Consider the following 12149-nt stretch of genomic DNA (forward strand, 5'->3'; position numbering starts at 1 on the left):
TTTTAAAACAGTAAGTTGCCTTTTTCTCTTATTCTACCATATAAAACAGCTCCCTCCCCTCGTGAAATTTCTTCCTCCTTAAATATGGTTTATGATGATTTGAGCGCTGCCTATAAAGAATAGAAATGAGAACATTTGTCTGTGAGTTACCAAATGGCCCACTGGAGTTCATTTGCGATTAAACTTTCATAGCTTTCTAACTTGGTGAAAGTTAAATTAAATTAACCCTTGGCATAGTCCACCAGTGTCCAAAATACAGCTCTGGAATAGGTGTTGGCAAACAGGAAGCTTTCTCCTTGCACTTTGTACTGCCAAAATCTAGGGTTTCTAGAGAGGTTCTCTCTGAACAGTGGCAAAAATCAGTGGTGTTGTCTTCTCAGGAAACACAAACGTGTATCAGGTGCATTTGGATGGCTATCAAAAAGGGTTTTCCCAGTGCTGTGCTGCGTGTCGGCCCATGAAGTCCATTGGCCAGTGTTCAAGAAAGCTGAATATGGCTTCACTGGTCCAGCAGCCCCTCTTTTAAATGGTAGCCAATACAACCACGGCTTTTAATGAGATTGTCTCACTGGGATTTTCAACAGATAAGCATTGTACAATAGTTCTGGAGATGATATAACTAACAAACATCTGCAGGTGAAACTTAAAAGTACACAGTGTCAAAAATCAAGCATAGTTAATTTGTATAAAAAACAACGCAGCTCCTCTTGGTATCAATGAGACATTTTTCTGTTGTATTTTAGGCAAGTGCCACCTCCTACTGAGCAAAGCCTAAGCTTTGAGATGCCTCTCATCTGTGACACTGCACGGGAAGTGTCGGACTGAGGGCAGCTCTGTGGAGCTTGGGGATATGCCACCATCTCAGCACACTCTCTCATCTCTTTTGCTCCACTCGCCGTGATTATGGTCCTCCAAGGGCATTACGGGCAAAAGTTCCATATCAGTCTGTCTATTAATATTTATGCAGCAATTCAGGAGGTAATGCATTGTTAAAATACAAGTTGGAAATCCACCAAATTTAATCACTTTTACTACTAGAAATTATCTATTCTTACATCAGAGAAAGAGGAAGGGGGGTGTATCGTTGCAACAATTTTTTTATCAACTAATTTGCCTTTTCTAAGATGGCTTATATTAACAGGGCAATAAATGCTGCGGTGTAGCTAAGTTTTTTTCCTAGAAGGAATATAAGATCTACATATGCAATTTAATATGAGACACTCAAAAATATTTAAAGCAAACACAAGTACGTAGGTAAACACCTGGCTCATTTGTGCTGTTTCATTCAGTCACTGTTTTCATGTATAAGGACTGCAGCATGCATGCAGCAGGATTTGCCCTTTCCTACTATGCCTAATGCAGAAAGAGTATTTTTATCACTGGTATCACTTCATTTTTGCAGCTGTCTGCACGTATCAGGTTTGTAATATAAACTCTGTCAAAGACCAATCTCTCCCTACCACACTCTATAAAATCTACAATTATTATTTAGAGTTAACCTCCTAAGAAATTCATTTGTTATTTAAACTGTTCAAACCCAAAAAGAATTGTTAGCTATTGTTATCTAAGGACCTCCTACAGTCTTCCCTAGGTCAAATAAGGCTCCTTTTGTTTTCAATGGGAGTCTTTTTTTTTTCCCTGAGAGCTAGCTCTGAGCTTTCATGCAAGCAAAATAAATGCAGTGCAAGTAAAACATTAATTAAAATGTATAAAAAATAAAAAGGAAAATGTTCAAGAAGACTGTGGTGCTCAAATAAAACACTTTTTTTTCAGGTCACTTGGCTTTCTGATGTCATCGCTGGCAGATTCGTTAGCCTGGCTCCATCACGTTCTGTTCTGAACCGTAACTTGATGGGAGATGATCAAAGTGAGAATGCTAAAGGTTCAGGACATTTAAAAACGTTCTATTCTGGAAATTGTTCTAAAACTATAAACAGATTACATTAAAATCTGTGGTACTGAACATGGTTGCTCATCATCTTTTTTTAGATGGAGCGATTGAAAAGTTTGGGTAAACAGCATTGAAGTTTTTATGATGGCAGGTTGAAAATGTCCCCAGAATTTAAGGAAATCCAGGCGCCTCTGAAATGCAATATATCCCGTTTCTGCTGTTAGGCATGCAGTTTTAATCTTTACACTTGAAAGTAGTAAGCATATGGGTCAGATCATCCACTCCTGATAATGGACACAGTTCCATGGACTTCAGTGTCCAATTATGCCAGCTAGAGATCTAACCGTTTCTGGGTTCTATTTCCTTATTTTTCATGTCTTCCTGAACTTTGACCCTTTGTCAAAGGAATGTCGTCTATAATATGATAATAATATGAAATTCTGTGCTCACTTTGTAATGGCACATATCCCAAAGAATGGTAATGATCCTCACCTTTCTACAAAATGCAGCTCAGGAGGGATTTCAGCCCTGTCATTGTCTTTGCTGGGCACAGGGGTGACGCTCGAGTACCTCGGTCTCGTGCTGCTGTGGAACATTAAATGTATCTGCATTTCCACGAAGCAATTGTGAGTAAATAAACTCATGGCAAGTCAACAAACTGACAGGAGGTCATTTTTCCTAATTTTAGATGCATTTTAGTGCTCAGGAAAGTGAGAAATAGTAGTGCTGATTTTGGGGTTTTTAAGATCTCCACACTCTGGTGCTCTCAATCAGTGCTAGGCTGTGGGTTAGGCTGGAGGCAGAAATATAGACGGTATGACACCGTAGGTACATAATGGAGCTACACTGGAGTGTAGAAAGGATTTAGATCTATAAGCTGGGTTTGACTTTCTATTTTGATTTATGGGCTGAATAGAAGTGTGTATTTTAAGGAGCCATTAGAGTTTGTGATTTGAAATATGCAGAGCGCAGCCTTTCCCTCAGCATTGTGTAGGAAAATCATACGTTTTAGCAGGAGAAATGGCAGAGAACAGTCTGTAGTGAGAAAACCCTCAGTTTCAGTCTGTGTGCCACGTAAGGAGTGGAGTGGCCAAGATCCAGGGCTCTCGCTGCTATCCTTCCAGAGAATGAATGGAAAAAGAGGAGGGAGCACCAATGCTGTGCTTCAGTGCGGGGCATGTATTCCAGGTGTGTGTTTTTTGGTGAGCTGTAGCTGTTGGTGGGGGCTTGAGTAGGGCTGGGACTTCCAGGTACCTGTGTGGTGCAAATAGAGAGGTGGGTGGTAAGGATGCTGGGGCAGTCAGCTGTAGTGGGGGTAGATACTTGGCCACGCTGAGTGCTGTGGGAGGTGTCCCAGGGCACTCTGTTGAGAGCTGCAGCAGGAGGTTTCAGCACCTCCCAGCCCCACTGTCCCCCATCCTTCCACCCGCTCCTCTTCTTGGGTGGCAGCAGCAGCTGCAGCTGGTGACCCTCGTTTGGTGCCCTCTGGCTCTGCCTCTGCTACAGCTCTTATCATTTGGACAAATGCTGCTCTTGTTTACAATAATGTAAATTTGGAGCAACCCCTCTGCCATTTCTCCAGCATAAATATTGCCCTCTGTGTGATTCCCACCTCCTCCTGCACGCAGATGGGTCTGAGAGGCACGGAGGAAGCCTCCTCCCTCTGATATCCATGCATTGATCTTCTGGCTGTGGGCCCCAGGTGACTGAGCAGCCCATGCATTCGATCTGTGTAGATATGGGAGCTGATGTTTGTCTTCTCCCCCCCCTCCCCTCTTGACTGAAAGCACTTCCCAGCTCTAACCCCAGCTTTCTACAGGAACCAAGGGTGCAGCCCACAGTTCCTTTAGTGCACCTCATTACTGCTACCGCAGTTATGAGTAAGGCTGCCTGGCTGTGACAAACTGCGTGCCGGCTCTGTGATTTGTGCAAGCTCAAATTTTGCACTAATTCACTTATATATACTAGATGGAAAACACAGCCTGAGGGCTGCTATAAAGCATGCTGCTGGAGCCACAGAGAGCGCTCTGCCAGCTGGGGATCACTGGAGCGTGCCCTGCACGGGCTGCAGCAAGGAGGGGAATGGAGTTTATGCACTTGTCAAAAAGGCTGCGGCACAGGAGAGGATCCAGCCCCAACCCTGTGCCTGGAGCCCTGCTCAGCATATGTGGCAGCTCGGCTCAGCTCCTGCACCAACAGCAATACCGCATCCCGGCTGTCACTGGCTCTGTGCAGGTGTTGGCTGCCCCAAATCAGCTTTGGGTTGCTCATTGAAAAGAAGTTGTGTCTTTTCCCTTTTGCTCTCCTGCAGTTTTGATCTGCCCCCGTGTTTTGTTTGGGACTGCCATGCTGGTGTGTAGCTTTAGCTTTCTGCACAACCTGCCGATAGATAATGTAAGAATGGTTTCTTTCAAGTACGGTGAGAGCACCATGTTAGCTAACTCCCCAAATGATTGCTTGTCTTGTTACAGATAGCTGTTGACCTGTTCCTTTAATGTTACAAGTCTGCATCCCACTGCTCTCTTAAGCTGACCCATTTCCTTCTTTCTAATGAAATTGTCCCTTTAGCCTTTTTCCTGCATTGCCTTTTCAACAATAACATTAGAAACATTCTGCTCAGTTCTTTCCTCTGCTAACACCTTGCCCAGAGCTAACTTGCAGCTTCACTCTGTCAGCTGTAAGATATAGATATACTGTTGTCTTAATTACTCGTATTTCTCCTGCTGCTCATAATTCTGCTTGTTCCACCAAAGAGCTCTTCAGAGAGCTTTACTGCTTCCTTTCTCCTTTCTTCGGGGGTTTAAAGGTTGTCAGATATATAAACGCTCCTTGTTGCAGAGCTTTGGTTGTGACAGTGTCCTTTGTGGAAGAGATTTAGGGGGATGGGAGCTAAATATGAATGCCTTTACACTACATCTCTCTGGAAGAGGAGAATACACACAGCATTACCTTGCATAACAGAGCATCACAGAGTGTGTATGGCAAATCCCGTCTCTAATGAGTAGTGAGGCAGCTATTCCTCTGCAGCTGGAAGTGTCAGTGCAATTGCCAGGGGCAGAGGTTTCTTTCCTCTCACTGTCCATCAGAGACTATTCACAGCTCGATTTGGCCTACTGCTATTCCTCTAAAAATACTGCTGAAGAGAGACTGGAAACTTAAAAACGCCATCACTGTGCTACGGCAAAACCATATTTTTGTGGTTTTAGCTCTCTCCTTTATGATTATATGCTACTGTTTCTGTTGTCAATATTAATTACTGTCTGCTACCACACACAGCCACCTAGAGCAGGCTGACCACATGACATCTGTACATTTTTGGTGAGGATCTGAGCAAGATTTGTTGCTGGAGTGAGCTCTCCAATGAGGAGCACCTTTGGCCAAAGGCTTTCCATCCTGGCTGCTGAAGTCTGCTCTCAGTTTCAGCAGACACCAGCTCTGTGCAGTAGGATAGTTGGCAGAATACAGCACGGAATTCAGCTGGTTGTCTTAGTTCAGTTCAGTTCAGCTGGCTGACAGGTTCAGGAAGCAGTTCTGTGAATTTATGTTAATTGGATAAAATTAAGAGCCTGTCAAACCGCTGTGGTAGAGCCTGCTCCTGCCACCAAGCTGGGTGAGCTGGTGTGTGGTGGGATGGAGCTGGATGCTCCTTCCAGAAGCATGGCTCAGACTTTCTACTTGGGTTCAATTTGCTGATCTTGTCATAGTTGCTTTTTAATAACTGACTGGTGAAAATGCCGTACACTTACATAGAATGAAACAGAGCAATGCCAAAGAACTGTACACAACTCTTCAAGGTTGGAAGTGACCTAAGAGAAGAAATGGGCCTCTCAACAGCACAGTGCTGTGAGTCATGGCCGAGCTCATCAAGGAGCACCGATACGACTAAAGAGCCTGCTAGGAGAAAAAATGGAAATAGATGAGAGTACTCAATGAGAGGCATTAGAACTAAAAAGTAATTCTGTTCTGCATGAAGGAATCACATGGAGAAAATAGCTCTTCAGGTTAGTGCTCTGCTCTCGAGGAGCTGAAAGCAAGAAGCTGTCTCAGACAAGTCAAGTTGCAGGCAAGGTCACACCTTGTTAGGGCACAGGAAATACAGGCAAATGAGAGCTCATTTCAAGCCCCTGTGTATGGGAAGCTCATGGTGTGGGAATGCCAAGTGTGTAACACCCAGCCCCAGGCTGGGCAGAGTCCTGCTTGGTTTGACCAAGTGTTACAGGGCAGGACACTGACACTGCTGGGTGTATGGGGGGAGAGAAGCAGGTGCCTGGCTCAAGGTCTGTTCGAGGTTCAGAGCCCCAGCACTGCCTCCAGAAAGGGGCTCTGGGATGGCAGTCTGTGTGTGGCCATGCAGTGCTGGAGCACTTCATCTATTTGGTGACCTGCAGAGATGCTGGATGTATTCCTTGTCCTTGTGCCTCAGTTCTCCAAATGTGAAAGTGTTTCCCAATTGCCTTCTCTCTAAAAAATGAAGGGTTGTTAAGAGAACTAGGTCTCATGACTGTGTGGTACTTGGATGCTATGGCAATGTAACTAGCTGCACAGAAATCTTACTAAAAATGTATTTGGTGGAGGAGAGGCCATGGTGGGGCCCTGGTTTGGAGTATGAGTGCTAAAGGGGTACATTTCCAGAGCTGTGGCATCAGCACAGTCCTGCTGCATGAGGCAGGTCCTCGGAGGCAGATGTGGCAGACCTAGGGATGCAGGGCATTTATTAACCCCGTGTTCGTATGACATACAATGCAGTACAAACTATTTGAAGCATTAATGGATTAGATAACAGCTTTCCACCCCCAGTAAGCCTTTTGAAATTTTTATGTAGTATCTTGGGCTGAAGATCTTTTTCAGCTGATGTATAACTTGAAGTAAACTTCAGGAAAGCATTACTGTTGCCATTAAATCCCTCTTTTCTGCCTCTTTCTCTTCAAAGTCATGTATGCATTCAGGAACTTCTGGACCCCTTAATCCAGAGGAGAGAGGCATGGGATTCAGCGCGGAAATCAGAACGTCTCGGTGCAGGAAAGCTGTGCTGATGATTCCTTTATCTCTGTTATGCTGCCAAACCCCAGACTTTGGCTGCCTAGGTCCTTTTGCATTTTTATATCTGTAAGGTGTTTTTTACTCCCTGCCCTCAACATGACCTCTGTAGCTATGGTTCCCAAATGTTACCCATATTAAATATGAGTATGTGTATAGCATCCACGAGGCACACACTCCCAGGCCATTAAAGCCCTCACACTGTAGCTGTAGCTTGTTTAGGCAGCAGCCTGAACACCCCAAAGCTTGAACCTTTTGGAATTAATAGCCCTAGTTAGATGAAAGTTATCCTTGCTACTCTGCTGAGGAAGAAAGGCGTTCATGTAATTTCTGATTAACCCTACTATAAGTCTACACAAGAAATTATTGGCTATTTTTATTGGCTAAATGAAAACCACCATTTCAAATGACCTAGCCTTCAAAGCTTCATAAATGATATGATGATAAAAAGTAAGCAATAATCAGAGGTGGTTTTTGTTGTTGTTGTTGTTAGGTGAGATAATCCAATGATGTAATAATGTACGAGGGTGAACTAGGATTGGATGGGATTTTGTTGGATTTCTTAATTCAGATGTTGTTCTCTTGTGTTTGTATTTTCTTACACATTAGGACAAGGCACAGTCAGGTATATTTTCCATCCTGGTGAATAAAATGAAGCTCAAAGAGTTTAACTGAGATTGGTTTCCCCTGCAAGAAAGATTGCTCTTTGTTGCCTGGATCATAATTTTAAGGCATGAAAACCATTCATCAGGAAAGCAGCGTTTTAACTCCTTCCATCTTGCAGCCTGATCTATGCTGAGTAAAAAATCCTCATCCATGGAAGTTGATCAGAGTTCACTATGGGCTGTAATAAGTCTATGGGGTCACCTCGATTGCTGTACATCAGTGTGGTTCCGTCAGTATGTTCTTGATAAGCCATCCCATTGCCATGATTTAATCCAAATCTGTTTAATCATATATAATCCACATAATTCAAACATCCTCACCAAGGATCCAGTTTTATAGCTGTGCTGGGGGGAGGGAAATCTTGTGTTGTCACAAGTCATGCTGACATCGGTGGGGTTTCTTATTGATGTAGGACTTAGTGCTGGCACATGCAGTTACAGCAAAATTGGGGTTTTAGCATATTTGCAATTTGGTGTATTTTTAGGAGGCTGTTGCTTTGAGGTAAGGAAGTAAATGAACTCTGGGCCATGTCCAACAAAATCTCTTTAAGAGCTGTGCCCGATGGTCATTTCAAGGAGAGTATATAGAGGAGTCTGAAATTATTTGTTGTGCAGCTTGAAAATAATAAGCCTTTTGTTTATATTTCTAGTGTAGAAATGTCACTTTATACCAAGTATTAGAAAAAAGAGCCTGTGTGCTTCCAGGGCTTTCTTTATTACTCTAGAAATGTTAAACAACAACAACAAAAAAGGATATTTTTCAGCATAGGTAACATGTGGACATTATTGCAACATTACTGGTGGCAATCCTTGTGTTCAAGATACCCACATCAGGTCGCAGTACATTTGTGAAGCCATTTGTTAATGTGATACACATGCAGCCTGATGCCTTATGCCTTGGAATTTGAAAAAAGTGCTCAAATCCGTGAGTAATGGTAAACATCTGAGTAATGCTGCTGCAGTCAGCCCGTGTATCCACTAACAGCGCCAACTAATCCTTAAAAAACAATTATGAAAAAGGCAAAAAGAAAACGCCAGGCTTCCCAAGCCAATGCAACTCCATACCTGCTTAATGTGAGATACTAAATGGAATAATCGGCGCATGATCTGAAGGACTGAATCCATACTTGTAAACATGGTTTACCAGATACCCAGTGAGAACAGTATATGGGGAACTTTTATTCAGCTAACATACTGCATCATTTCTGATACATTTCTGATTTGACTTTTTCCTTCTTTGTGGCCATTTTGCAATTTTCAGTGGATTTGTTTTGATTGTAAATGGGCACACACATTAGCTAGAGCCAGATAATTTCTTCTGGCCAGCTTTGCCAGTAAATCAGTGAGCTATGTAATTGGGTTTGTATAAAATTATGCACTGTGAACTTGGGAATAAGTAAAACAAACAAAAATGTTGATTTTATGGTAGTATCTTTTTTTGTGTGTGTAAAAGTTTCTTTTTCACACGGTTTTTCTGCTCCGCAACGTGATCATTGTGATCATTCTTTCGATGCTGAATGAAAAGCAAACTTCAGAATAAATCCAAGTAAAACTGGTAATAATTTCTGCTTTGGCTTGTAGGTGGAGCTGAATACAATGCCTGCATTTGTGGCTAACTCCAAGCAATACATTATGAAGATGATGTTATTCAGACACACACCCAAACAATTTGATTCAGACAAATTGGATACGAGACTTTGACCAGCATGAGAAGAACAGGTGAGAACCCTTGAGAGCAGAGCTGAAATAATAAATGTTCTGATGGTCAGGAAAAATATTTCTCCCGTAACACAATAGCTCTTCTATTAGAAACTCAAAATACTAATTACAATCTGCCTAAAGACTTATTATAAATGAAGTGGAGATGGAAACATGTTTATATTATGGGGAGGCTTATTTGCAGATAAGCAGGAAACCAGTCACACATCTTCACAAACATAATTTTAGCTGTTTTAATTAGCAGGTTTGCTTTGATTTAATTTAATTCAGCGATTCCTTCTATCTTTACTGACACATGTGCAAATAAAATGCTCTGACCTGACTTTTGACATCCAGTTTCCTTTTTCATTTCTGTTTTTGTTGTTGTTGATTTCGGCAGTGTTTACGGTGAAATGATGGGGTCGACACTTCCTAGCAGCGTGGCCAACAGATGTAGCGTGGAGATGACAACTGTACATTTTAGTGGTCTTTTGTTACCTCAGCACTGACTGATGGCTGAGAGGCTGGAAGCCAGAATGTCAAAGGCCATCAGATGTCCTAGCAGCCTCTAGATCCCGTTTCTGTTAGGGGCTGAAATGACAAAAATATGCCTTTTTGTGTAGTTGCATGTAAAAGTGCCGTTAGCTTTTTGCAATAAATAGTCCCTAAGGAGAAGCCCCCTGTGTGCCTTTAGCAACTTATTGTAGTTTGTGGACCAACTTCAGGCTGAAGAGCAAGATTTAAGAGCTTCCAGGATTCACATGTTTAATATTTGGAGATTCAATAGTTTTATCTAACAGTCAAAGTAGCTATTGATAGAAAAAGAATGTGTATTGCAGCATAAAAATACCACATTAACATACTGACAAAAGAATCTGTGGTGACTTCGCTGAGCTTTTGGTTGGTCTAAATGCTTGGAAACTATTTTTTTTTCTTTATGTCAGGAAAGCAACTGTTCATACACCAGGTGTTGCTCTCCCCCCTCTCCCAACCCCTCTCTTTTTCAATATCTCACAGCTGTATGATAGGTAATTAAAACAATCACCGACATGTTTCAAAGCTGTTGTAGCCTTTAGTTGACTTTTAAAACTCTTATTTGAAGAAGAATGGTGAAATTAATTTGTATCTGGCTCAGGAAAGTGCTCTTTACTTGAGCAGTGGACTTTACAACATTGCCAACAAAAAGACTGAAATTAATATTACTCTTGCCTTTATCTAGGGTTATTCTGTTAACTGTTTTATACTGGAAATTAATTTCAATATCAGACAGATGTCTACAAGCCATGAATGCAGCAGCTCCAGCATACAGTCAGATAGCTTCCTCTTCATAATCATGGTAAAAATAATAATTCCAAAGAAGTAAACTTGCCAGCACAATTAAATTATTCTGCCCGTAGATAATGGAAGGAGGAAGTTTTAAATAATGGACTATAAAATGCGTAAGATTAAAACGTGTCATTTAAAAAAGTATTATGTGGTTGTTTTGAAAAGAACTGTTAATTTACAGGCTCATCCTTCTACTGAAAAAAAAATACTGAGAGATGTGGAGACTTTGAGATAGGTGTATTTTTGATGCTGAAATGCTCTGCTGGTTTCTGTTGGTTCTTGTGGTTTTTTTTAGTGTGTGTGTGTGTGTGTGTGTCTTTTCTGTGCTTCAGCAGCTGACCTTACAAAACTTGTCATTCATTCATTGTGCTTCCTCTATGGGACAGGATTTTATTCTGAAAATAAACTTACTTTTAATATGCTCTTTTTGATCATTAAAGAAAAACACCTTCATCTTTACAAATGACTGTGTTGTTTCACTAGTGGACCATGTAGCACAAGTGAACAGGAAAGCCAATGAACAATGTGTACAAAATGTAAGAAAGTGATCAAGAAAAGCATTGTATATCCTAAGAATGAAGCAGAATTTTAGTTTGGAAACCTGTTTTATTATCATACAGCCTTGTGAGATCCCATTTATTCACATAATTATTGATTAAAAACGGTTGCATTTTCAGGAAGATATGTGCTTCAGAAATAACCAAAATATGCAGTGGCACATTTTAAGCACAGTTTGTATGTACAGACAGAAGTATTCCTCAGAGGTCAGGCACAGGCTGACTTTCCTCTCCTTGTTCTCAGAAGGATAATCTGCCTCCTCATGCTTCTCTTGGACTGCCCCACAAGATTCTATTTCTTCCTCCTTTTTGATTTGTCTCTTTGGAAATGTGTAGTTCCCTGGCATAGGTATGAGCAGTGACAGAAAATACAAGTTAGGGGTAGAATTGGTTCTGGCTAAGAAATCACTAATTTTAGGAAAAACATTCAGGATGAGAGCTTTTGCATTTTCCTCATTGGTTTGTGGGGGAATCCTCGCCTGGTGCACACATAGACATACATATAGGGCAAGTGTTTTAATTTATGTATGTCTAAAAATCTGTAAGACACCAGCTAACAGAGTGCAAACAAGAAATACCAATACTGGCAAATCTAAGCCAGTAAATATCCATTCTGACTTTCCCCCAATAATTTTAAAACAAATACCTCTTCCTGTTTGTACAAACATTTCTTATTTATTAAAAACAGCACAATCCTTTCCTCTTCTTTGCTCCTTTTGTGAATGTTTCCAACCGCACACAGAAATGTACAAATGAGAATAAAAATAAGACTCAAACACTAATCTGCATCTTTCCTACAGCACAACTCAATTTGACAGTGTATTTTTGCCAGGTGGAACAAAGAGCAATAAATTAGTTTTGAACATTTATGATCTTGCATTATAAAGACTGCAACAGACTGTGTTCAAAATCAATTGTCAGAGTGATGGGGGTTTAATAACTCTGGTTCTGTAACCTTTTACATATCTGCAGACC

The 12149-nt window shown here is 41.4% G+C and overlaps 1 long non-coding RNA gene across 2 annotated transcripts in view; it reads left to right on the top strand.

The window, feature by feature from the left end:
- LOC107312804 overlaps positions 1-12149 on the top strand; it is a 79957-nt gene that overhangs the window by 14619 nt on the left and 53189 nt on the right. For both annotated transcript variants that reach the window (XR_004307145.1, XR_004307146.1), the window contains exon 2: positions 9175-9312. This is a non-coding gene — a long non-coding RNA (uncharacterized LOC107312804). The remainder of the gene's footprint in view (positions 1-9174; positions 9313-12149) is intronic.

The sequence above is a fragment of the Coturnix japonica genome, chromosome 4 (assembly GCF_001577835.2).
Source record: "Coturnix japonica isolate 7356 chromosome 4, Coturnix japonica 2.1, whole genome shotgun sequence".
Taxonomy (NCBI): domain Eukaryota; kingdom Metazoa; phylum Chordata; class Aves; order Galliformes; family Phasianidae; genus Coturnix; species Coturnix japonica.